We start from the raw sequence: 27,798 nt of genomic DNA, 5'->3' as shown, positions 1-27,798 counted from the left end.
GTGGATACAAAAGTACAGGTTAGGGAAAGAACACTGGTGCTGGGGCCTGGTTATCAGGCCTCAGCACACTTTCAATTCAAAACATAGCATCAGCAAAGGCAAAAAAGGCAGGGGGTAACCATGCCAAGGAGGCATTTCCTTACATGGGGTGTTATAGGAAATGTGTGGCTACCAAGGGGTGTACAGTTGCCCCACTGACAGCACGGACCTCCAAGAAGTAACCCAGGAAAATTATTTGCACTGATGAGTGTCAAAGGGCGTTTGAGGAGCTAGAAGGCCATTTAGGAGTGCCCTGCAGTAGTATGAGCCTTGTTGAAGTTCCACACTTGTTTGGGACTAGGTTTACAATACAAATGGATCATAAGCCATTTAAGTGGTTGGTGGCTTTGAAGGGGCAGAATTCCAAGTTGCTGAGATAGTCTGTTTAACTACAGGGTGAGATTAGGTAGTAGAGCACAATGCTAGATTAAATCACAAGAATGCAGATGGGCTTCCCTGTGTTCCGATGACTCAACCTCTCCAAGTTGGAAGTTTGATTGGGGTAATCAGTTGTGACACAAAAGTCCTGTGCATAGTAACAGGCATGCACCGCTGCCCAGAGCACAACAGCTGCATGGATATCTGCACCACTGGTAACAATTTTTGGTAATGGCCAGACACGGATCATGAATGTGCGCCATGACCTAGGCCTTTCAAGGTAATGCAATCTTGTTAGACAGGAAGGAGCACATAAACTCTACCCTCAGAGTAGAAGACGAATACTGTCCTGACCTGGAGTTTAGTGATACGGGCACAGTGGTGAAAGCACACCAGTTATGTGATCGGCAGTGCGAGCAGGCTTTTTTTCACCTATATCACATGAATGGTACCTACTGGTCTACTCATGTAAAGTTCTGTACTGTGTACCTAACTCACTCTTGGCATACATGGATTGTGTAAAATGCCGGACACCATAAAATACTTGCATGTTCATGGTACAGAACATGGAGGCCTCTGGGCTTGGAAACACTGGGAGAAATGAGATATGCATTACTGATAGTCCTCAGTGCTGGGTTTGGAGCACAAACTGGAGGCAAAGGAGTAGGGTATCCTCTGTGCACGTCTATTTGATTCCAGGAAGTTATTAGTCAGTGTGGCCTTGAATGTCGGGGAGATGGTAAGACTGATAAAGCTGGTACTGTGGACAAGGAAGGCATATTTCAGTGGAGGCTGACAACCAGGCATCATACCCTTGGCCTGTGTTGGGGGTCAATCGTAATGGGACTACTTCTGCTGTGACACATTGTCCCATTGACAAAGGGCAGTGCGGAGGAGAGAAAAAACAAATCAGAGGAGCCGACACCCACAACTTGAATTTCAAACCCTCGGACAGTAAATCATGTGCCTGGATTTGGACTATAAAGGTGGGCATGAGTCTCGCACTTTGTTCAGTAGCACTGTTCAATAGGAAACAAGATCACCACAACCTCTAGCTGCTGGAATCAGGACGAGGGATCAGGGTCTACTAGTCTCCCTGATGGGTGAGTAGCCACCACTGAGGAAACCTACTATTTGCCCTGAGTCTAGAACACCAGCATTCTGCCTGGCAAGACCAAGACCAGTAGACACTTTGAAGAGAAGGAGAGTGCCGGGAATGAAGCGAGGCACAGCAGGAATCCTACAAGTGGACTCCAATGAGCAAAGTGAGATACGCAGTCCAGTTGGGACTGCTGCATGTACAAAGTCAGCATTCACTGCATGCTAGTTGGGGGGGGCCACAGTGATGTAAGGATCTACATCCTTTGTGCAGAACCAGTCGGCGATCCTGTGTGCTAAGTGGGGTACACCATAAAATAAAGGGTGTCGCCCAGTCGTCAACCTCTGTGTGCCAGGAAGGGACCAAGATGAAAGCACAGCAGTTGCCCTGGATCATCACATCAAAACTGGCGTGAGGAACACTTACCAATTGCAGAGTGACGAAGGAGGATGTGTCACACCAACAGGTTTCCAGAGACTGAAGGATACTAGATGCCTCAACGAAGAAAAGCCACAAGAGGTTGAGGACCTCGAGGTTAGCAAGCGTGTTGGGGAATTGCACAAACTTAGCAATTGCTCAAACCCCCTACAGCTGAGATTCAAGTACTAAAAGGAGCAGTATTTGGCCCAGTTATTCAAGACAAATAGTAGTTTGGGTCCCAGGACCTCAGGAGTAATATGCCTCAACCCCAAAGGTTGAGGCTAGTACCTCCTGCTTTCCAGAGACACGCCAAATGGGGTTTTGACATTTAGGAGCATAATGAGTTCCACCAGTGGCAACAGATGCTTACTGACTACAGGTACAGGTTGGGGGTTGCTAGCAGGTTGGATGACGTCAGGGAGGATTGGCTAGTTTGACTACAGTCAAATCTAGGGTGTTAATAAATTAAAAAAAATATTAAGTAGGGCACAGTCATGCAGTTTACAACGTGATGCTCCATTTAGGTATTAATGTTACTAGAGACCCATCTGCTGGATACTAAATGTGGGTTCTTGGGCGGGCATGGGTTCTCAAGAACAATGCTGATGTCATAACCTGTGATGAAGTGGGAGGTGCCTCTACCCCGACTGTAGACTCATGGGGTATAATAGGAAGTGTGTGGCTAACTAGGGATGTATGGTTGCCCTACTGACAGAATTGACCTCCAAGAAGTAGCCCAGGAAAAAGATTTGCTTTTAGGAGTGTCAAAGGGCATTTGAGGAGCTAGGTGGCCACTGAACGGAAGGGCTTTGCAATTGTGTGAGCCTTGCAGAAGTCCCGCCCTTATTTGTCCAGGACTAAATTTGTAGTGGAAATGGATCATAAGCCATTGAGGGGGTTGGTGGCATTCAAGTGGCAGAATCCCAAAATGCTGAGACAGTCTTTCGAGATTTTGTAGTGGAGCACAGATCCAGATTAAACCAAGAGAATGCAGATGGACTTGTTTTGTTTTGTTTTACTGTTCAGACAACCCCACCTCTCCAAGTTAGGAGTTGGCCTGGTGTAATCTGAGGAAGCGTATGTTGTGATGTGATGAAGAAGTCCACTGGCCGCCTGGAGGGAGCAAGGCCCAGTGTGAATCCTTACGAGTGCATCCCAACGAACAAAATGAGATACCCAGTTCAGTTGGGACCACTGCACAGACAGTCAGCACCCACCATATGCCATTTGGGGGCACTGTGAAGTAAGGCTCAATTACTAGTATAATGTGTCAACTATATTCTTCTAATTGCCTATGCAGAATTTTGAATCATCACACAATCCTCATGTGCTTTAAAAGTTACAGCTTTTTTTCTTGGCTCATAAACAAAAATGGAGAACAGAAGATGCAGTTGGTACAATAACTTTCTAGGGGCAGACAACTTTGACAGTTTATGTACAACACATGCAGCCATAAAAATGACCTTACAGTGCTGTAGAGTACTACTGTGTGGTACTAATATGATGGCTGGTTTCACAGAGAAGTTATCACCACTTATGTGAGTATCACTAGTGAGGGGTCTATGCCCCACACACACGTTGGGAGTTAGGAATACATGTTTTCATTGGGCAAAAGTTGTGTTCTTCCACCAAAAAGTGTTTGTCCTTCATGCAGCTTTGATCATTTTATTCATCCTGTTGCCTGAGCTCGAACCTTCAGGGTCACAAACATGATATTTGCATTGATGTAAAAGTGCCTTAGATAACAAGATAATTAATGGTGTTGGAGGGCAGCCATTATGAATGTATTGCAGTACCAGCTCCCCTACCTTCCATTATTAACTTTAGACTTCAAAATGCAGAATTGTGCTCGAGAGCGATATGGGATAGCAAGTGTTAATTAATTCTACATGGATTTTCATGTCTATTATGAAACCAGTTGACCGGAACTACTTATTGTGAAAAGCTTGTGTTAAAGACAACAGGCTTTTAAGAAAAGGATTGTCATTACACTGTGCTTAAGCCTGTAGACCTGTATTTTCTTTTTCACAAAGTACTGTACTAGACAAGGGTTTTGGTGTTTGTGACCCGAAAAAACACATGGCTTAGAAGATATGCACTTCAATAATCAATTTTAGGCTTTTTTTTGGAGATAATGTATTTTACTTTGCCAATTGTAATTTTGTTTACGTTCGCAATTTTATTTTATTTTTTTACAGTATGCCGGATGGTTGTCCTGTAGGAAAGCTTACACTCAGTGTAGTAAACCTCAGTTGGTTATGTAGGCAAGCCAATGAGAACACCTTATAGGCTTGTTTGGTGTGCACAGGATTGTATTCCAGATGTCACAGGTCTGGCCAGTGTATCATTAAAAGTTATTACAATGGCAGTATGCCTGGCTTATATATTGGGAAAAGCATAAGGTAGATCCATTAGAACACCAAATGTCCCTACGTAAATATCTGGTTACAAGTAATCTCACAGCTTACTATAGTTAGCAAGGGTTTTGGTGTTGGACACTCAGTCCAACAAACCCATGGAGCAGAATTTCACTGTGCTGATTCTTGTTAGGCCTTACTGAGAGGGGTTCTTGATTGTTTTGCCAACTGTAATTTTGTAGAGATTTGTAATTTTACCAACGTGTGCATGATGGTTGCCAGCGTATGCACACTTCAGTAGGCCTGTGTTCTATATAGTGTCAAGCCACTGATAAAGGATAGAGGCCTAATAGGTTAATTGGGAAATGTTATTCCAGATTCCTGAGATGTGACCCGTTTATAAGAAAGGTTATGGCAAAGCAAGTAGGCCTCACTTGTGAAGAGGATGTCTTAAAGGCAATAGGCATAAGGGCAAATTATTCTTAAATTGCGTTAAAGCCTGGAGGCAGTTTTATTTTTCCTTTTTTACACAGACTCTCACAGATCACCATAAAAGGCAAGGGAGTTCACGAACGTCAATTCACTGAAATGCCAGGGGTAGCGGAAGTGACACAAGCCCTTTGACCTCCACTTTCACTCACACACTTACATGCACCCTCACTCACATACACATTACTGCCAGCATGCACACAGCATACATTTAAAAGCATTTTTTTTTTTACTTGGCTCAGCTGCCATGGAAGGGCATATTACAGCTAATTGTACTCCATTTTTATTACACTACTAGTGAATAATATATAAAAATTCACTTTTAGTGTAATAACAAAATGACAGAAAAGAAAGACAGTGGGCCCCAACTGATGTCCATGAGGATGAGCTGCCAATGTGTTCCTTGAACTGAATTTGCCACCTCTGAGGCCAGGGGTCGCAAAGGCAGTGCCAGGAGTAGCAAAGGGCAAGCCAGGGGTCGCAGCTGCGACCCCTAAATGACGTCCATGAGGGTGCTGGTGACTCACTTGAACAAGCTATAGACAATTTGCACTATACAAACCATTGGCAATTTGCATTATAGTAATCCTTATTAGGATCTATTAATAAGGATTTTATATTGTTTTGACAACTGCATTTTGAACATATTTGTAATTTTATTATGGTATACCTGAATGGTTGCCTAGCAGGGAGACTTACAACTAGCATAGTAGGTCTGACCTGGCTAGTGAGACAAGCCAATGAGAACAGAGAGAGGCCCGACTGGCTCTATAGGAAAATATTTCCAATGCCACAGATCTGATCTGTTTATTATGAAAAGTTATGATATAAGTGGAGGCCTGAATATGGATTGAGAAACACATATGTTAGAGCCAATTGTTATTTAACGGTGTAATGTTATTTATTTGTATTAAAGCCTACCAACAGGTATTTTATTAAATGAAATGTCACAAATTACCTATGGAGGGAAAGATTTTAAATTTGGTTAACACCTTTCACAAACTCTAAGGGGAGAATATTTCCACTGTAATCATTCTTGCTACAATCTCTTCTTAGCTGCTTGCTAGGATCTTGTAACAAAGAAAAACATGAAATAATAAAAACACACACACACACACACACACACACACACATACATACATATAGTACATAGAAGGCACTTGGGTCAGCTCTGTTCTGCCATTGGTCTGTTCGAATGTCATTTACACAAAAGTTTCATCCATGACAGCATACTGTATGGCATACTGGTTCATTTCACATCTGTCATTGGCTCTCCTGCACCGTGAACAAGGACATTTTCTGATCACATGTACATCCACCTGAAAAGGAGTGTGCTTCAGTGTCAGAACCAGTTGGCCAGTACTTTATTTTCCTCCTTTTATAATTCTCCTTTTATTTTCTTCTCTTTTTATGCTAATATGTCTTAGTATGATACTACAGCTCTCCAGGCAGTGCCAACAAGTCACTTCCTTGCCTCTCATTTCATCTGCAGCTCACATGCCCACTTTAAACAAGAAGACCATGATGGAATGCTGTTGTCCATAGAGTATCACTGTCTTACCATCCAAAGAGGGCCAACACGTTGGTTTTAAATGTGGCAGCCATGCTGGTAGTTTAAAATGATGAGAAACTCTTTATATCCAGCTGCAAGACAGTCACTCGCTGCTATGTTTAGTTTTGTTGTTGCAAACATGTTCCCGCTGTGTTTAAACAGCAGAAGGTTTTTTTCTGCTCGTCTTCATTTAATTTATTGTGCATATGTTAAGTTTGCGGTTGCGATTGTGTAAGAGGGTAAATGCAACAATGAGTCAGTGGTTGAATGAATGGTGGTATGAGTGTAAAGAGGAGTGACAGATTACATCTGAATACAAGTATGATGAGCTACTGAGTGGATAAACCCATTAGTGACACAAGAGGCACTTTCATTCCAGACCCATTGGTATTGCCAATGTTTTTTTTATACAATATTGTTAGCAGTGAGCATAAATCATGTTGATCTCAAATAACTTACCAACTGCACATCAAAACACCATACAATGATGGCACAATAATCCTATACCCAAAATAAATGAATTTATGTGACTAGGTTATTCCTAATCACATTTTTAGATTACAAAAAAGTACTTTATACAGCGCTGATCAACTACCCTTGAGAAAAGATGGTTGATTTGTCAAGATTTTAACTTTTCAACTTAGAGCGAAATATTCTTTTAATATTAGCATCAGTGTTACACATGGAAAGGGAATAATGTTTTAACAGGGACTTAACCAGTGCATTCCAGCAGCAGGCTGTCCCAACCACCCCTCTTTCAATGGAAACCAAGCGAGAATATTATGAAACGATTGCACCTTTAATATTGTGTTTAGGCTTTAAAAAGAACTTGTCATTTTCTGTACAGAATCTGCATACCTTCTACATAACTGCTCTTTTTTCAATGACGCTTTACATGTTTAAGACAACAATGGCATTCAAAATACTGAAATAATTATTAAGTTTGTAATCATCGGTTGCTTATAAAGAAGTATTTTTTTATTTAATGGTTATCTAAAATTTAAAAAGTAAATAAAATTAACATGTTTTATTCACTGCAAATAGAAATATTAGTGAATTGATAGGCTAAATCTCCAGAGAGCCTCTTCCACGTCTTTCTTGTACAGAACGTTCTTTCCTTTGTTAGCCCTGAGCGTACACCTGATTTTTGCCTTAGAACCAACACACAACATGCATCTGCACAACAGTTGCTAAATAAATCATCTTTTGGTCACTACAGCTCAAACATCGAGAAACAGTATGTATCCTGCACAAATACAATTGAAGCTCTTTTATCCTTTGAAACGTTAGGTCTCAGTGGCTCGTCTTACAAAACACAGGTACAAGACACTGCCACCAAATGTGAGCCTATATACCATATCCTTTGAAATATCTGTGTGGACCCTCTTATTAACCGTATAGAAGGTTTTAAGTAAACCACAATATTCAAAGATATTGGAAAGAAGGCTGCATAATGTAATTCTTTACTTTATCCAGTTTACTGGAGGTTGACATTTTACAATACTCTAAAGAAGGTGTCATCGAGGACCAGTATAGTACAACTAATAAACTAATGTAGCTGTTCATTGGTTGTGCTGTCATCAGTTTGCCTTCTTTACAAAATGAAGTCTTCGGTCACATCAGTCACAGCACAAAATATATACCCTCTCCTTGGGAGAGACAGATGCCTGCATTGGTATAGAAAAATAAAAAGAAAGATATAGTTAATTAGGGAATTTGAATTATATATTTTTTATTTACCTAGGTCAAAACTTCATCTCAAAGTTTACATGCAAAAAAAGGTTTCTTCTAGAATCCATAGCGAGGGTACTTTTTTCCACTTAAGTTGGGTCTGTTGCAGAGGGTACACTTCAAGAGCTTAGTGCACAAATCAAGAAATGCAGACATTCTACCCACTATGAATAAAACCAAGTATACAAGCAATACTAACAAAATGTAGCTGTATGTCAGTGAGCAAGTTACAGACAACAACCTTTGAAGCCACAAAATAAAATACAGACTTTCTGCAGAAAAAGGCAGCACACTGGCCATTACCCTAATTATCCGATTCTAATATTCCACATGTATCTAAATCAGTTTATTTTACATTCTCGGAATTCTGAAAGGCTAAGTCAACATTGACCAAAATTTGCAGACTAAATAGTTGTGCATTAACCAAATAACCAATCTAAACTGTTTCTTTAAGGTAAGCAACTATATCCTTTCTAGAACAGTTACTATGGGGGGTCATTATGAACCCCGGCGGTTCAGACCGCCATGCCGGCGTGAGTGCAAAGACCGCCACCGGCATGGCGGTCTGAACGCCATGTAATGAACACAGCGGCCCTTCTCCACCGCCAGGCTGCCGCCGACAGGCAGCCTGACGATGGAGGGAATCATTTTCCGACAGGGCAGCTCCGCCCCCTCAGATAATGATCCCTTCTGCCACCAGCCTTTCCCTGGTGGGTTACCCCGCCAGGGAAAGGCTGGTGGAAGGGGTGCTCAGGGACCCCCTTGGGGGCCCCTTCACTGCCCATGCACTTGGCATGGGCATTGCAGGGGCCCCTGTGCAGTGCCACATTGCGCTGGTCACTGCCTGGTTTATGGGCAGTGAACTGCGCTACAGGTGCAGCTGCACACCAACATTGGCAGCGGCTCCATTTGGAGCCGCTGCTAATGTTACGGCCCAACGGGGAAAACATTATACGCCGGCAGTCGCGCTGGCGGTCTTCTATTGACCGCCAGCGCAGATCTCAGAGGTTAAAACCGCTGAGATCCTAATGAGGGCCTATTTCTGTATTAAAAACATTAATACAAAATGAATTCACAATACGTTCGCATTCTCTGTACAGCACAGACTGCACCAATACATAAAGGAGAAGGTACTTACCTTTGGTAACAGTCTTTATGGTGGATACTTCATTTAGCCACAAAGTATTCACCCTGTCAGTATACGCCAGGGGTCAGACTATATTGAGAAAGTTAAAAGCAAAACCTCTGCATGCCGGGAGGCAGCGTGCAGCTCTGTGCAGACATCATTGTGTTGCGGAGGCGATGAGTGGAGTGACACATAAGTGTCATCCAATTGGGACCTTTTGAGATGGAAAGCAGTAGAGTTCATAGAATGGGGAGGTGTGGCAGTCTGGCTGGGGATGGGGAAAGGTAGGGGAGGGCAGGTCAGTGAGTAACTTGTTCTTCTCATGGATACTTTAACCCAAAAATCCTCATCTTGTGAATAGATACCATTGCAATTCCAGGTGGTGGGTCTGAACCGGCTCAGATCACAAAGTCCTGCAGGACCGAGCAGGCAACATGGCCTTCTCGACAGACCTGACCTTCAAGGCTGTAGTGCTTGGTGAACGTATGTACAAATACCCACATACCTGCCTGACAAATGATCACAACAGGTACTCTGTGTGCTAGTGCAGTGGTGTCAGCTTAGCTCTGGTAGAATGCGCTTGGAAGGTTTCTGTAGCTTGCTTCTTCGCCAATGTGTAGCAGATCTTAAGTGCGATAGGCAATCCATTTTACACCATGTCATTCCTCGCTCCTTTAGGATCTAAATGTTGATACCTCTCTTCCCCGAGGGAGGGGGAGCAAAGAATGCCAGAAGAGTGACAACCTGTCCAACATGAAATGAAGCGACCTCTACTTGCAGAAAGAAAACTAGGGTTCTCAACATCAGCTTTACTTGGAAGAGTGCTGTATTATATAAGGTGGGTTGACAAGAGCATGCAGCTGGCTCACACTTTTAACCAATGTTAAAGAGATTGGGGAGTCTTCACTATCAAAAGTCCTCATCAAAAGAGGTGCACATCAAAAAAAGTGAGGACTAGTTTCATGTCCCACTGTGGCATCACAAAAAGTTTCAGCGGTAAATAAATGCTGCAAACCTTTCACAAATCGCATCACAGGTGATTTAATAAAGAAGGCTGATCTGACAAACGCAAACACGCCACAAGGGCTGACAAAAAAGCAAGTCTTTGCTGGATCACAAAAAAACAAAAAAACATCAGCCAGCTTGGCTTGTAGTGGATCTATAGGACAGGAAAGGCAGGAAGGTATACAGGAATCTCAAGCTCCACTCCAAAAGGAAAATGTCACTTACCCAGTGTACATCTGTTCGTGGCATTAGTCGCTGCAGATTCACATGCTGTGCATAGTCCGCCGTCTGGTGTTGGGCTCGGAGTGTTACAAGTTGTTTTTCTTCGAAGAAGTCTTTTCGAGTCACGAGACCGAGGGACTCCTCCCACTTCGGTTCCATTGCGCATGGGCGTCGACTCCATCTTAGATTGTTTTCCCCGCAGAGGGCGAGGTAGGAGTTGTGTATGCTAGTAATAGTGCCCATGCAAAGGAATGAATACGTATGTACCTAATGAAGGTTAAAGTAATATATTTACAAATGTACAAATGTTGAAGATATACTTCCAAACGGCTACAGGCTCCCAGGCAGGCGGGTGGGCGCATGTGAATCTGCAGCGACTAATGCCACAAACAGATGTTCACTGGGTAAGTGACATTTTCCGTTCGTTGGCATGTGTAGCTGCAGATACACATGCTGTGCATAGACTAGTAAGCAGTTATCTCCCCAAAAGCGGTGGTTCAGCCTGTAGGAGTGGAAGTAGTTTGAAATAAAGTTCTCAGTACGGCTTGCCCTACTGTGGCTTGTTGTGCAGATAGCACATCTACACAGTAGTGCTTAGTAAATGTATGAGGCGTAGACCATGTTGCTGCCTTACATATTTCGTTCATTGGGATATTTCCTAGAAAGGCCATAGTAGCACCTTTCTTTCTGGTTGAGTGTGCTTTTGGTGTAATAGGCAGCTCTCTCTTTGCTTTAAGATAGCATGTTTGGATGCACCTAACTATCCATCTTGCAATACCTTGTTTTGAAATTGGATTTCCTGTATGAGGTTTTTGAAAGGCAATAAATAGTTGTTTTGTCTTTCTAATTACTTTTGTTCTGTCAATGTAGTACATTAGTGCTCTTTTGATGTCTAATGTATGTAGTGCCCTTTCAGCTATTGAATCTGGCTGTGGGAAGAACACTGGTAATTCTACTGTTTGATTTAAGTGGAACGGTGAGATAACCTTTGGTAAGAATTTTGGATTTGTTCTTAGAACTACTTTATTCTTGTGTATTTGAATAAATGGTTCTTGTATGGTAAACGCCTGTATTTCACTTACTCTTCTTAGAGATGTGATGGCAATGAGAAATGCAACTTTCCACGTTAAGTATTGCATTTCACAAGAATGCATGGGTTCGAAAGGTGGACCCATGAGCCTTGTTAAGACAATGTTGAGGTTCCATGAAGGAACAGGTGGTGTCCTTGGTGGTATGATTCTCTTTAGGCCTTCCATAAACGCTTTAATGACAGGTATTCTAAACAGGGAAGTTGAATGAGTAATCTGCAGGTAAGCAGATATTGCGGCGAGATGTATCTTTATGGAAGAGAAAGCTAGATTGGATTTTTGCAAATGTAGTAAATATCCTAGTACATCTTTTGGAGACGCATGCAATGGATGAATTTGATCATTATGGCAGTAATAAACAAATCTTTTCCATTTACTTGCATAGCAGTGTCTAGTGGAAGGTTTTCTAGCTTGTTTTATGACCTCCATACATTCTTGTGTGAGGTCTAAGTGTCCAAATTCTAGGATTTCAGGAGCCAAATTGCTAGATTCAGCGATGCTGGGTTTGGATGCCTGATCTGTTGTTTGTGTTGTGTTAACAGATCTGGCCTGTTTGGTAGTTTGACATGAGGTACTACTGACAGGTCTAGTAGTGTCGTATACCAAGGTTGTCTTGCCCATGTCGGTGCTATTAGTATGAGTTTGAGTTTGTTTTGACTCAATTTGTTTACTAGATATGGAAGGAGAGGGAGAGGGGGTAAAGCGTACGCAAATATCCCTGACCAATTCATCCATAGAGCATTGCCTTGGGAGTACCTGTGTGGGTACCTGGATGGGAAGTTTTGGCATTTTGCGTTTTCTTTTGTTGCAAATAGATCTATTTGAGGTGTTCCCCAAATTTGAAAGTAAGTGTTTAGTATTTGGGGGTGAATTTCCCATTCGTGGACGCGTTGGTGATCCCGAGAGAGATTGTCTGCTAGTTGGTTCTGGATCCCTGGAATAAATTGTGCTATTAGGCGAATATGGTTGTGAATTGCCCAATGCCATATTTTTTGTGTTGGGAGACACAACTGTCTCAAGTGTGTCCCCCCCTGTAGGAAGTTGGCTCTGTATGTGCTATTTCAAAGTAAGGAATAGCATGCACAGAGTCCAAGGGTTCCCCTTAGAGGTAAAATAGTGGTAAAAATAGATAATACTAATGCTCTATTTTGTGGTAGTGTGGTCGAGCAGTAGGCTTATCCAAGGAGTAGTGTTAAGCATTTGTTGTACATACACATAGACAATAAATGAGGTACACACACTCAGAGACAAATCCAGCCAATAGGTTTTGTTATAGAAAAAATATATTTTCTTAGTTTATTTTAAGAACCACAGGTTCAAATTCTACATGTAATATCTCATTCGAAAGGTATTGCAGGTAAGTACTTTAGGAACTTCAAATCATAAAAATTGCATGTATACTTTACAAGTTATTGACAAATAGCTGTTTTAAAAGTGGACACTTAGTGCAATTTTCACAGTTCCTGGGGGAGGTAAGTTTTTGTTAGTTTTACCAGGTAAGTAAGACACTTACAGGGTTCAGTTCTTGGTCCAAGGTAGCCCACCGTTGGGGGTTCAGAGCAACCCCAAAGTCACCACACCAGCAGCTCAGGGCCGGTCAGGTGCAGAGTTCAAAGTGGTGCCCAAAACACATAGGCTAGAATGGAGAGAAGGGGGTGCCCCGGTTCCGGTCTGCTTGCAGGTAAGTACCCGCGTCTTCGGAGGGCAGACCAGGGGGGATTTGTAGGGCACCGGGGGGGGACACAAGCCCACACAGAAATTTCACCCTCAGCGGCGCGGGGGCGGCCGGGTGCAGTGTAGAACCAAGCGTCGGGTTCGCAGTGTTAGTCTATGAGAGATCTCGGGATCTCTTCAGCGCTGCAGGCAGGCAAGGGGGGGGTTCCTCGGGGAAACCTCCACTTGGGCAAGGGAGAGGGACTCCTGGGGGTCACTTCTCCAGTGAAAGTCCGGTCCTTCAGGTCCTGGGGGCTGCGGGTGCAGGGTCTCTCCCAGGCGTCGGGACTTTAGGTTCAAAGAGTCGCGGTCAGGGGAAGCCTCGGGATTCCCTCTGCAGGCGGCGCTGTGGGGGCTCAGGGGGGACAGGTTTTGGTACTCACAGTATCAGAGTAGTCCTGGGGTCCCTCCTGAGGTGTTGGATCGCCACCAGCCGAGTCGGGGTCGCCGGGTGCAGTGTTGCAAGTCTCACGCTTCTTGCGGGGAGCTTGCAGGGTTCTTTCAAGGCTGCTGGAAACAAAGTTGCAGCCTTTCTTGGAGCAGGTCCGCTGTCCTCGGGAGTTTCTTGTCTTTTCGAAGCAGGGGCAGTCCTCAGAGGATGTCGAGGTCACTGGTCCCTTTGGAAGGCGTCGCTGGAGCAGGATCTTTGGAAGGCAGGAGACAGGCCGGTGAGTTTCTGGAGCCAAGGCAGTTGTCGTCTTCTGGTCTTCCTCTGCAGGGGTTTTCAGTTAGGCAGTCCTTCTTCTTGTAGTTGCAGGAATCTAATTTTCTAGGGTTCAGGGTAGCCCTTAAATACTAAATTTAAGGGCGTGTTTAGGTCTGGGGGGTTAGTAGCCAATGGCTACTAGCCCTGAGGGTGGGTACACCCTCTTTGTGCCTCCTCCCAAGGGGAGGGGGTCACAATCCTAACCCTATTGGGGGAATCCTCCATCTGCAAGATGGAGGATTTCTAAAAGTTAGAGTCACTTCAGCTCAGGACACCTTAGGGGCTGTCCTGACTGGCCAGTGACTCCTCCTTGTTTTTCTCATTATTTTCTCCGGCCTTGCCGCCAAAAGTGGGGCCTGGCCGGAGGGGGCGGGCAACTCCACTAGCTGGAGTGTCCTGCTGGGTTGGCACAAAGGAGGTGAGCCTTTGAGGCTCACCGCCAGGTGTGACAATTCCTGCCTGGGGGAGGTGTTAGCATCTCCACCCAGTGCAGGCTTTGTTACTGGCCTCAGAGTGACAAAGGCACTCTCCCCATGGGGCCAGCAACATGTCTCGGTTCGTGGCAGGCTGCTAAAACTAGTCAGCCTACACAGATAGTCGGTTAAGTTTCAGGGGGCACCTCTAAGGTGCCCTCTGTGGTGTATTTTACAATAAAATGTACACTGGCATCAGTGTGCATTTATTGTGCTGAGAAGTTTGATACCAAACTTCCCAGTTTTCAGTGTAGCCATTATGGTGCTGTGGAGTTCGTGTTTGACAGACTCCCAGACCATATACTCTTATGGCTACCCTGCACTTACAATGTCTAAGGTTTTGTTTAGACACTGTAGGGGTACCATGCTCATGCACTGGTACCCTCACCTATGGTATAGTGCACCCTGCCTTAGGGCTGTAAGGCCTGCTAGAGGGGTGTCTTACCTATACTGCATAGGCAGTGAGAGGCTGGCATGGCACCCTGAGGGGAGTGCCATGTCGACTTACTCGTTTTGTCCTCACTAGCACACACAAGCTGGTAGCAGTGTGTCTGTGCTGAGTGAGAGGTCTCCAGGGTGGCATAAGACATGCTGCAGCCCTTAGAGACCTTCCTTGGCATCAGGGCCCTTGGTACTAGAAGTACCAGTTACAAGGGACTTATCTGGATGCCAGGGTCTGCCAATTGTGGATACAAAAGTACAGGTTAGGGAAAGAACACTGGTGCTGGGGCCTGGTTAGCAGGCCTCAGCACACTTTCAATTGTAAACATAGCATCAGCAAAGGCAAAAAGTCAGGGGGCAACCATGCCAAGGAGGCATTTCCTTACACAACCCCCCCCCAAACGAAAGAGGATGAGACTAACCTTTCCCAAGAGAGTCTTCATTTTCTAAGTGGAAGAACCTGGAAAGGCCATCTGCATTGGCATGGGCAGTCCCAGGTCTGTGTTCCACTATAAAGTCCATTCCCTGTAGGGAGATGGACCACCTCAACAGTTTAGGATTTTCACCTTTCATTTGCATCAGCCATTTGAGAGGTCTGTGGTCAGTTTGAACTAGGAAGTGAGTCCCAAAGAGGTATGGTCTCAGCTTCTTCAGGGACCAAACCACAGCAAAGGCCTCCCTCTCAATGGCACTCCAACGCTGCTCCCTGGGGAGTAACCTCCTGCTAATGAAAGCAACAGGCTGGTCAAGGCCATCATCATTTGTTTGGGACAAAACTGCCCCTATCCCATGTTCAGAGGCATCAGTCTGCACAATGAACTGCTTAGAATAATCTGGAGCTTTTAGAACTGGTGCTGAGCACATTGCCTGTTTCAGGGTGTCAAAGGCCTGTTGGCATTCCACAGTCCAGTTCACTTTCTTGGGCATTTTCTTGGAGGTGAGTTCAGTGAGGGCTGTCACAATGGATCCATATCCCTTCACAAACCTCCTGTAATACCCAGTCAAGCCAAGGAATGCCCTGACTTGAGTCTGGGTTTTTGGAGCTACCCAGTCCAGAATAGTCTGGATCTTGGGTTGGAGTGGCTGAACTTGGCCTCCACCTACAAGGTGGCCCAAGTAAACCACAGTTCCCTGCCCTATCTGGCATTTGGATGCCTTGATAGAGAGGCCTGCAGATTGCAGAGCCTTCAAAACCTTCTTCAGGTGGACCAGGTGATCCTGCCAGGTGGAGCTAAAGACAGCAATATCATCAAGATAAGCTGTGCTAAAGGACTCCAAGCCAGCAAGGACTTGATTCACCAACCTTTGGAAGGTGGCAGGGGCATTCTTTAAACCAAAGGGCATAACAGTAAACTGATAATGCCCATCAGGTGTGGAGAATGCTGTCTTTTCTTTTGCTCCAGGTGCCATTTTTATTTGCCAGTACCCTGCTGTCAAGTCAAAGGTACTTAGAAATTTGGCAGCACCTAATTTATCAATGAGCTCATCAGCTCTTGGAATTGGATGGGCATCTGTCTTGGTGACAGAATTGAGCCCTCTGTAGTCCACACAAAACCTCATCTCTTTCTTTCCATCTTTGGTGTGAGGTTTGGGGACTAAGACCACTGGGCTAGCCCAGGGGCTGTCAGAGCGCTCAATTACTCCCAATTCCAGCATCTTGTGGACTTCCACCTTGATGCTTTCCTTAACATGGTCAGACTGTCTAAAGATTTTGTTTTTGACAGGCATGCTGTCTCCTGTGTCCACATCATGGGTACACAGGTGTGTCTGACCAGGGGTTAAGGAGAAGAGTTCAGGAAACTGTTGTAGGACTCTCCTACAATCAGCTTGCTGTTGGCCAGAGAGGGTGTCTGAGTAGATCACTCCATCTACTGTGCCATCTTTTGGGTCTGATGACAGAAGATCAGGGAGAGGTTCACTCTCTGCCTCCTGATCCTCATCTGTTACCATCAACAGATTCACATCAGCCCTGTCATGGAAGAGCTTAAGGCGGTTCACATGGATCACCCTCTTGGGGCTCCTGCTTGTGCCCAGGTCCACCAGGTAGGTGACCTGACTCTTCCTTTCTAGTACTGGGTAAGGGCCACTCCATTTGTCCTGGAGTGCCCTGGGAGCCACAGGCTCCAGAACCCAGACTTTCTGCCCTGGTTGGAACTCAACCAGTGCAGCCTTTTGGTCATACCAAAACTTCTGGAGCTGTTGGCTGGCCTCAAGGTTTTTGGTTGCCTTTTCCATGTACTCTGCCATTCTAGAGCGAAGGCCAAGTACATAGTCCACTATGTCCTGTTTAGGCTCATGGAGAGGTCTCTCCCAGCCTTCTTTAACAAGGGCAAGTGGTCCCCTTACAGGATGACCAAACAGAAGTTCAAAGGGTGAGAATCCTACTCCCTTCTGTGGCACCTCTCTGTAAGCGAAAAGCAGGCATGGCAAGAGGACATCCCATCTCCTTTTGAGTTTTTCTGGGAGCCCCATGATCATGCCCTTTAATGTCTTGTTGAATCTCTCAACCAAGCCATTAGTTTGTGGATGGTATGGTGTAGTGAATTTATAAGTCACTCCACACTCATTCCACATGTGCTTTAGGTATGCTGACATGAAGTTGGTACCTCTGTCAGACACCACCTCCTTAGGGAAACCCACTCTGGTAAAGATACCAATGAGGGCCTTGGCTACTGCAGGGGCAGTAGTCGACCTAAGGGGAATAGCTTCAGGATACCTGGTAGCATGATCCACTACTACCAGGATATACATATTTCCTGAGGCTGTGGGAGGTTCTAGTGGACCAACTATGTCCACACCCACTCTTTCAAAGGGAACCCCCACCACTGGAAGTGGAATGAGGGGGGCCTTTGGATGCCCACCTGTCTTACCACTGGCTTGACAGGTGGGGCAGGAGAGGCAAAACTCCTTAACCATGTTGGACATATTGGGCCAGTAGAAGTGGTTGACTAACCTCTCCCACGTCTTGGTTTGTCCCAAATGTCCAGCAAGGGGAATGTCATGGGCCAATGTTAGGATGAACTTCCTGAACAGCTGAGGCACTACCACTCTCCTAGTGGCACCAGGTTTGGGGTCTCTGGCCTCAGTGTACAGGAGTCCATCTTCCCAATAGACCCTATGCGTTCCATTTTTCTTGCCTTTGGACTCTTCAGCAGCTTGCTGCCTAAGGCCTTCAAGAGAGGGACAGGTTTCTTGTCCCTTACACAGCTCCTCCCTTGAGGGTCCCCCTGGGCCTAAGAGCTCAACCTGATAAGGTTCAAGCTCCAAAGGCTCAGTTCCCTCAGAGGGCAGAACTTCTTCCTGAGAAGAGAGGTTCCCTTTCTTTTGCTGTGTTGCAGTTGGTTTCCCAACTGACTTTCCTGTTCTCTTGGTAGGCTGGGCCATTCTTCCAGACTCCAGCTCTACTTGTTCACCCTGTGCCTTGCACTGTGCTCTTGTTTTCACACACACCAGTTCAGGGATACCCAGCATTGCTGCATGGGTTTTTAGTTCTACCTCAGCCCATGCTGAGGACTCCAGGTCATTTCCAAGCAGACAGTCCACTGGGATATTTGAGGAGACCACCACCTGTTTCAGGCCATTGACCCCTCCCCATTCTAAAGTAACCATTGCCATGGGATGTACTTTTCTCTGATTGTCAGCGTTGGTGACTGTGTAAGTTTTTCCAGTCAGGTATTGGCCAGGGGAAACCAGTTTCTCTGTCACCATGGTGACACTGGCACCTGTATCCCTCAGGCCCTCTATTCTAGTCCCATTAATTAAGAGTTGCTGTCTGTATTTTTGCATGTTAGGCGGCCAGACAGCTAGTGTGGCTAAATCCACCCCACCCTCAGAAACTAGAATAGCTTCAGTGTGGACCCTGATTTGCTCTGGGCACACTGTTGATCCCACTTGGAGACTAGCCATACCAGTGTTACCTGGATGGGAGTTTGGAGTGGAATCTTTCTTGGGACAGGCCTTGTCTCCAGTTTGGTGTCCATGCTGTTTACAGCTATGACACCAGGCCTTTTTGGGATCAAAGTTTTTACCCTTGTACCCATTGTTTTGTGAAGAGGCTCTGGGCCCACCCTCCTGTGCAGGTTTTTGGGGGCCTGTAGAAGACTCTTTACTATTTTTAGTTTTGGTTGTCTCATCACTCTTCCCCTGGGGAGTCTTTGTGACCCCTTTCTTTTGGTCACCCCCTGTTGAAGTCTTGGACACCCTTGTCTTGACCCAATGGTCCGCCTTCTTTCCCAATTCTTGGGGAGAAATTGGTCCTAGGTCTACCAGATGCTGATGCAGTTTATCATTGAAACAATTACTTAACAGGTGTTCTTTCACAAATAAATTGTACAGCCCATCATAATTACTTACACCACTGCCTTGAATCCAACCATCTAGTGTTTTCACTGAGTAGTCAACAAAGTCAACCCAGGTCTGGCTCGAGGATTTTTGAGCCCCCCTGAACCTAATCCTGTACTCCTCAGTGGAGAATCCAAAGCCCTCAATCAGGGTACCCTTCATGAGGTCATAAGATTCTGCATCTGGTCCAGAGAGTGTGAGGAGTCTATCCCTACACTTTCCTGTGAACATTTCCCAAAGGAGAGCACCCCAGTGAGATCTGTTCACTTTTCTGGTTACACAAGCCCTCTCAAAAGCTGTGAACCATTTGGTGATGTCATCACCATCTTCATATTTAGTTACAATCCCTTTAGGGATTTTCAACATGTCAGGAGAATCTCTGACCCTATTTATGTTGCTGCCACCATTGATGGGTCCTAGGCCCATCTCTTGTCTTTCCCTCTCTATGGCTAGGATCTGTCTTTCCAAAGCCAACCTTTTGGCCATCCTGGCTAACTGGATGTCCTCTTCACTGGGGCTATCCTCAGTGATTTCAGAGGTGTTGGTCTCTCCTGTGAGGGAACCAGCATCTCTGACTATTATTTTTGGAGTCAGGGTTTGAGGGACCCTGTTCTCCTTAGATAGGACTGGTAGGGGGGAATTGTCCTCCAAGTCACTATCCTCTTCCTCTGAGTTGCCACCCTCAGAGGGGTTGGCCTTTTCAAACTCTGCCAAAAGCTCCTGGAGCTGTATTTTGGTAGGTTTGGGGCCCATTGTTATTTTCTTTATTTTACAGAGTGACCTTAGCTCCCTCATCTTAAGATGGAGGTAAGGTGTGGTGTCGAGTTCCACCACAGTCACATCTGTGCTAGACATTTTGCTTCTAAAAGTTGGAATACTTTTTAAGAATCTACAACTGGTTCTAGAATCTAATTCAAACTTTTACAAACTTTTAAACTCTAAAAGAAATGCTAAACAGGGACTTAACACACAAGGCCCTAGCAGGACTTTTAAGAATTTAGAAAACTTTTCAAATTGCAAAAATCAATTTCTAATGACAATTTTGGAATTTGTCGTGTGATCAGGTATTGGCTGAGTAGTCCAGCAAATGCAAAGTCTTGTACCCCACCGCTGATCCACCAATGTAGGAAGTTGGCTCTGTATGTGCTATTTCAAAGTAAGGAATAGCATGCACAGAGTCCAAGGGTTCCCCTTAGAGGTAAAATAGTGGTAAAAATAGATAATACTAATGCTCTATTTTGTGGTAGTGTGGTCGAGCAGTAGGCTTATCCAAGGAGTAGTGTTAAGCATTTGTTGTACATACACATAGACAATAAATGAGGTACACACACTCAGAGACAAATCCAGCCAATAGGTTTTGTTATAGAAAAAATATCTTTTCTTAGTTTATTTTAAGAACCACAGGTTCAAATTCTACATGTAATATCTCATTCGAAAGGTATTGCAGGTAAGTACTTTAGGAACTTCAAATCATAAAAATTGCATGTATACTTTACAAGTTATTGACAAATAGCTGTTTTAAAAGTGGACACTTAGTGCAATTTTCACAGTTCCTGGGGGAGGTAAGTTTTTGTTAGTTTTACCAGGTAAGTAAGACACTTACAGGGTTCAGTTCTTGGTCCAAGGTAGCCCACCGTTGGGGGTTCAGAGCAACCCCAAAGTCACCACACCAGCAGCTCAGGGCCGGTCAGGTGCAGAGTTCAAAGTGGTGCCCAAAACACATAGGCTAGAATGGAGAGAAGGGGGTGCCCCGGTTCCGGTCTGCTTGCAGGTAAGTACCCGCGTCTTCGGAGGGCAGACCAGAGGGGTTTTGTAGGGCACCGGGGGGGACACAAGCCCACACAGAAATTTCACCCTCAGCGGCGCGGGGGCGGCCGGGTGCAGTGTAGAACCAAGCGTCGGGTTCGCAGTGTTAGTCTATGAGAGATCTCGGGATCTCTTCAGCGCTGCAGGCAGGCAAGGGGGGGGGGTTCCTCGGGGAAACCTCCACTTGGGCAAGGGAGAGGGACTCCTGGGGGTCACTTCTCCAGTGAAAGTCCGGTCCTTCAGGTCCTGGGGGCTGCGGGTGCAGGGTCTCTCCCAGGCGTCGGGACTTTAGGTTCAAAGAGTCGCGGTCAGGGGAAGCCTCGGGATTCCCTCTGCAGGCGGCGCTGTGGGGGCTCAGGAGGAACAGGTTTTGGTACTCACAGTATCAGAGTAGTCCTGGGGTCCCTCCTGAGGTGTTGGATCGCCACCAGCCGAGTCGGGGTCGCCGGGTGCAGTGTTGCAAGTCTCACGCTTCTTGCGGGGAGCTTGCAGGGTTCTTTCAAGGCTGCTGGAAACAAAGTTGCAGCCTTTCTTGGAGCAGGTCCGCTGTCCTCGGGAGTTTCTTGTCTTTTCGAAGCAGGGGCAGTCCTCAGAGGATGTCGAGGTCGCTGGTCCCTTTGGAAGGCGTCGCTGGAGCAGGATCTTTGGAAGGCAGGAGACAGGCCGGTGAGTTTCTGGAGCCAAGGCAGTTGTCGTCTTCTGGTCTTCCTCTGCAGGGGTTTTCAGCTACTCAGTCCTTCTTCTTGTAGTTGCAGGAATCTAATTTTCTAGGGTTCAGGGTAGCCCTTAAATACTAAATTTAAGGGCGTGTTTAGGTCTGGGGGGTTAGTAGCCAATGGCTACTAGCCCTGAGGGTGGGTACACCCTCTTTGTGCCTCCTCCCAAGGGGAGGGGGTCACAATCCTAACCCTATTGGGGGAATCCTCCATCTGCAAGATGGAGGATTTCTAAAAGTTAGAGTCACTTCAGCTCAGGACACCTTAGGGGCTGTCCTGACTGGCCAGTGACTCCTCCTTGTTTTTCTCATTATTTTCTCCGGCCTTGCCGCCAAAAGTGGGGCCTGGCCGGAGGGGGCGGGCAACTCCACTAGCTGGAGTGTCCTGCTGGGTTGGCACAAAGGAGGTGAGCCTTTGAGGCTCACCGCCAGGTGTGACAATTCCTGCCTGGGGGAGGTGTTAGCATCTCCACCCAGTGCAGGCTTTGTTACTGGCCTCAGAGTGACAAAGGCACTCTCCCCATGGGGCCAGCAACATGTCTCGGTTCGTGGCAGGCTGCTAAAACTAGTCAGCCTACACAGATAGTCGGTTAAGTTTCAGGGGGCACCTCTAAGGTGCCCTCTGTGGTGTATTTTACAATAAAATGTACACTGGCATCAGTGTGCATTTATTGTGCTGAGAAGTTTGATACCAAACTTCCCAGTTTTCAGTGTAGCCATTATGGTGCTGTGGAGTTCGTGTTTGACAGACTCCCACACCATATACTCTTATGGCTACCCTGCACTTACAATGTCTAAGGTTTTGTTTAGACACTGTAGGGGTACCATGCTCATGCACTGGTACCCTCACCTATGGTATAGTGCACCCTGCCTTAGGGCTGTAAGGCCTGCTAGAGGGGTGTCTTACCTATACTGCATAGGCAGTGAGAGGCTGGCATGGCACCCTGAGGGGAGTGCCATGTCGACTTACTCGTTTTGTCCTCACTAGCACACACAAGCTGGTAGCAGTGTGTCTGTGCTGAGTGAGAGGTCTCCAGGGTGGCATAAGACATGCTGCAGCCCTTAGAGACCTTCCTTGGCATCAGGGCCCTTGGTACTAGAAGTACCAGTTACAAGGGACTTATCTGGATGCCAGGGTCTGCCAATTGTGGATACAAAAGTACAGGTTAGGGAAAGAACACTGGTGCTGGGGCCTGGTTAGCAGGCCTCAGCACACTTTCAATTGTAAACATAGCATCAGCAAAGGCAAAAAGTCAGGGGGCAACCATGCCAAGGAGGCATTTCCTTACACCCCCTGTTTGTTTAAATAATACATTGTCGTCATGTTGTCTGTTTTGACAAGAATGTATTTGTGGGTTATCATGGGTTGGAATGCTTTCAACGCTAGAAATACTGCTAACAGTTCTAAGTGATTTATGTGGAACTTTCTTTGATGAATGTCCCATTGTCCTTGGATGCTGTTGATTGAGGTGTGCTCCCCACCCTGTCATGGAAGCATCCGTTGTTATAACGTATGTTGGCACTGGGTCTTGGAAAGGCCGCCCTTTGTTTAAATTTGTATTGTTCCACCATAGAAGCGAGATGTATGTTTGGCGGTCTATCAACACCAGATCTAGAAGTTGACCCTGTGCTTGTGACCATTGTGATGCTAGGCACTGTTGTAAGGGCCGCATGTACAATCTTGCGTATGGGACAATGGCTATGCATGAAGACATCATGCCTAGGAGTTTTAATATTATTTTTGCTTGTATCTTTTGTGTTGGATACATGGCCTGTATTACCTTGTGAAAAAGGTTTGAATTCTTTGTGGACTTGGAGTGGCTATCCCTTTTGTTGTGTTGATTGTCGCTCCTAAGTATTGCTGTGTTTGACACGGCAAAAGGTGTGACTTTGCATAGTTGATGGAGAAACCCAGCTTGTGAAGGGTTTGTATAACATAATTTGTGTGATGTGAACACTTTGTTAGCGTGTTGGTCTTGATTAACCAGTCGTCTAAGTAAGGGAACACGTGTATTTGCTGCCTTCTGATATGTGCAGCTACTAATGCTAGGCATTTTGTAAAGACTCTTGGCGCAGTTGTTATTCCGAATGGCAACACTTTGAATTGGTAATGTATTCCCTTGAATACGAACCTTAGGTATTTCCTGTGCGAAGGATGTATTGGTATATTGAAATACGCATCTTTTAGATCTAATGTTGTCATGTAGTCTTGCTGTTTGAGCAGTGGGATTACGTCTTGTAGTGTGACCATGTGAAAGTGGTCTGATTTGATGTAGGTGTTTAGTGTTCTGAGATCTAGTATAGGTCTTAGAGTTTTGTCTTTTTTCGGTATTAGAAAGTACAGTGAGTAAACTCCTGTGTTCTTTTGTCGACTTGGTACTAATTCTATTGCGTCCTTTTGCCGTAATGCTTGAACTTCTAGTCCTAGAAGGTCTATATGCTGTTTTGACATAGTGTGTTTTCGGTGGGACGTTTGGAGGGAGTTGGAGAAATTCTATGCAATAACCATGTTGGATAATTGCTAAGACCCAAGTGTCTGTTGTTATTCCCTCCCAAGATTTGTAGAACTGGGTCAGTCTTCCCCCCACTGGTGTTGTGTGAAGGGGTTGTGTGACTTGTGAGTCACTGTTTATTTTGAGGTGTTTTGGGACCTTGAAATTTTCCCCGGTTTCTTGGGAATTGTCCCCCTCTGTATTGCCCCCGAAAACCTCCCCTTTGATATTGTCCCTGGTAGGTAGGTGGTCTTGTTTGTGAGGTGCTGGTTTCTGTGGGTTGACCTCGAAACCCTCCCCTAAAAGTTGTTTTACGAAATGTGCCAAATGTGCCTCTGCCCTGCGGGGAGTAGAGTGCGCCCATGGCTTTGGCTGTATCGGTGTCCTTCTTTAATTTTTCAATTGCAGTGTCCACCGCCGGCCCAAACAATTGTTGTTCATTAAACGGCATATTGAGCACAGCCTGTTGGATTTCGTGTTTGAACCCAGATGTGCGCAGCCATGCGTGCCTCCTTATGGTGACTGAAGTATTTATTGTTCTTGCAGCTGTATCCGCTGCATCCATAGAAGACCGTATCTGGTTGTTCGAGATACTTTGTCCCTCTTCCACCACCTGTTGCGCTCGTTTTTGGAACTCTTTGGGGAGGTGTTCGATGAAATGTTGAATCTCATCCCAATGAGCCCTGTCGTATCTCGCTAGAAGTGCTTGCGAGTTGGCGATGCGCCACTGATTTGCCGCTTGTGCTGCAACCCTTTTTCCCGCTGCATCAAATTTGCGGCTCTCCTTGTCTGGAGGTGGTGCGTCGCCTGATGTATGCGAGTTGGCTCTTTTATGAGCTGCTCCCACAACTACTGATTCTGGTGCCAGTTGTGATGTGATAAAAGCAGGGTCTGTGGGCGGTGCCTTGTATTTTTTCTCCACCCTTGGAGTTATGGCTCTGCTTTTAACTGGCTCCTGAAATATCTGTTTAGAGTGCCTTAGCATTCCTGGGAGCATGGGAAGGCTTTGAGTGGAGGACAGGGTGTTGAAGAGGAAGTCATCCTCAATAGGCTCCGAATGTAGCGATACATTATGAAATTCGGCTGCCCTAGCTACCACCTGTGCATATGATGTACTATCCTCAGGTGGTGAGGGTTTAGTTGGGTACGACTCCGGGCTATTGTCCGAAACTGGAGCGTTGTAGAGGTCCCATGCATCCGGATCATCCGGGCTCATTGTGGTATGAGCTGGTGAGTGTGGTGGAGTTTGTGCCGGTGATGCATGAGTTGACTGTGGTGGAGAGGGTGGTGGAGTTACCTTCTTTACCACCTTTGCTTGTGGTTGCTTGTCTCCTTGCTGGAAGTCAAGTTTTCTTTTCCTTTTGATTGGTGGAAGAGTGCTGATCTTGCCTGTATCCTTTTGGATAAAGATCCGCTTTTGCGTGTGATCTGGTTCTATTGTTTGTAATGCCTCCTCAAATCTGTGTTTTTTTTAGTTGAGAGGATAGTCCTTGTTCTTCTGAGTCGGAACCGGTTTTCGGTTCGGTTGCCGGGTGTTTCGTCACCGAAACCGTGTCTCTGGATTTTTCCGGCTCCGACAAGATCTTTCTTCTTTTTGGCGTCGTGCCCTCTCGGTGCCGACCATCTTCGGTGCCGCTGTCTCTGTGCCGAGCAGCTTCGGTGCCGCTGTCTCGGTGTGGACCCCTTTCTGCACCACTCTCTCGGTCCCGAGATTGCTGCGTGCCTGTGTCTCGACCTGAGTCGGACGACTTCGACACCAGCTCGCCCTTTTTCGGTGCCGATGGACGGTCACCTACTTTCCGGGTTAAGCCATGGCCTGTTGGCGGTGGCGTCCCCTGGGCTTTGTCAGTTTTATTGTGTGATTTTTGTTTCGACGTCTTACTCACGGTTGGTTGTTCTTCGACGTCGAATTCTTCGGAATCCGACTCGTGGATGGAGAAAGTCTCTTCTTCCTCCTCCTCGAACCGTTGTTGTCCTGTCGGCGTGGACGCCATCTGCAACCTCCTGGCTCTTCGGTCTCTGAGGGTTTTCCTCGACCGAAACGCGCGACAGGCCTCACACGTATCCTCCTTGTGCTCGGGGGACAGGCACAAGTTACAGACCGAATGTTGATCCGTATAAGGATATTTATTATGGCATTTAGGACAGAATCGGAACGGGGTCCGTTCCATCAGTCTCGATGTTGCACGCGGTCGGGCCGACCAGGCCCCGACAGACGATCGAAATTACCCCGAAGGGCTACCGGAGCTCTTCAAGATTCGGTGTCGACTTGTTCTAACTAACCCGATACCAAACGAAACAATACCGACAAATTTTTCCGTGATTCTGACTAACTTTCCGACTCGAAACACGGAGCGAAAAGGAACACGTCCGAACCCGACGGCGGAAAGAAAACAATCTAAGATGGAGTCGACGCCCATGCGCAATGGAACCGAAGTGGGAGGAGTCCCTCGGTCTCATGACTCGAAAAGACTTCTTCAAAGAAAAACAACTTGTAACACTCCGAGCCCAACACCAGACGGCGGACTATGCACAGCATGTGTATCTGCAGCTACACATGCCAACGAACGGGAATTATCTCCAAGAGAGCCTTCTGGGAAACTCCAACATAAAAAAAGTGCAGACGTATTCCCAGAGGCAGCAAAAAGATTGAGCGAGGACTCATCCTGAGCCAGGATGATGTCCTTTCCCACCTACGAGTGACATTGCCATTTATCATCCCCTAAGCGTCAGTGGCTGGCATCGGTGTTTAAAGATCCTAGCAGGTGACTCACCACCAAAGAAAATTCCTGGTCATCCAGCCACTTCCAAAGGCGCAGAGACTCCTGACACACAGCCCACACCCACCTTGCTCCGCTTGTTGCAATACCACATGGTGGCAGAGTGCTCCGTGAGCACTTGCACCAGCCTTCCTCCCTAGTCAACAGGAAGGCCTTCAGCACCATGCTAATTGCCCTCAACTCCATCAAACTGATGTGGAGTTGAGTCTCTGCCTGACACCAGAGGCCTCTGATCTTCAGCTCTCCCTGATGGACTCCCTAACCCAGAAACAATGCATCCGTCACCACCATCCACTCTGGGTGGGACAGGGAGAGTGGCCTGTCACTGACCCAATTGCAGTCGAGCAGCCACAATTGCAGATCTTTTGCAGTCTTCTCTAAAATCTGGATACTAGATGCCTAATTTCACTGATGCTGTGCCCACTGGGACTTGAGGTCCCTCTCCAGAACAAGCATGTGCCACCTGGTATATTTGGATGTCAGGATGCAGAAAGTCAACAATCCCAGCAGCCTTAGAGTCATACGTACTGAGATCCAAAGGGTGAAACATCAGGATTATAGCACAAATGTCCTGGAATCTTTGAGGGATAGGTACAAAACAGTGCCATATCCAGAATTGCTCTCATGAAATGATGCATCTGCGAAGGAGTCTGGTGTGGCTTTGGCACATCGCCTAACCTCAAAGATGTTAGGTTTGCTGTTGTCTAGAGGTGGTTGACTACTTCCTGGGGCAAGTCTGCCTTAGCAAGCAGTCGCTGAGGTAGGGAAAGACTGGAACTCAAGCCTCCACAGGAGTGCTGGGACCACAACCATCATTTGTACTTG

General features: G+C 46.1%; 1 protein-coding gene across 2 annotated transcripts in view; it reads right to left on the bottom strand.

Annotated features, from left to right (window-relative positions):
- Window positions 1-7,112: 7,112 nt before the first annotated feature.
- Window positions 7,113-27,798, bottom strand: part of LOC138284934 (survival of motor neuron protein-like) — a 347,932-nt gene continuing 327,246 nt past the window's right edge. Inside the window, exon 9 of one of the 2 annotated variants that reach the window (XM_069224276.1) lies at window positions 7,113-8,001. The gene's annotated coding sequence lies outside the window, so the exon portion shown is untranslated. The remainder of the gene's footprint in view (window positions 8,002-27,798) is intronic. The other variant, XM_069224285.1, reaches the window with a different exon arrangement.

The sequence above is a fragment of the Pleurodeles waltl genome, chromosome 1_1 (assembly GCF_031143425.1).
Source record: "Pleurodeles waltl isolate 20211129_DDA chromosome 1_1, aPleWal1.hap1.20221129, whole genome shotgun sequence".
Classification (NCBI taxonomy): domain Eukaryota; kingdom Metazoa; phylum Chordata; class Amphibia; order Caudata; family Salamandridae; genus Pleurodeles; species Pleurodeles waltl.
This window is presented reverse-complemented; position numbering and strand designations above follow the sequence as displayed.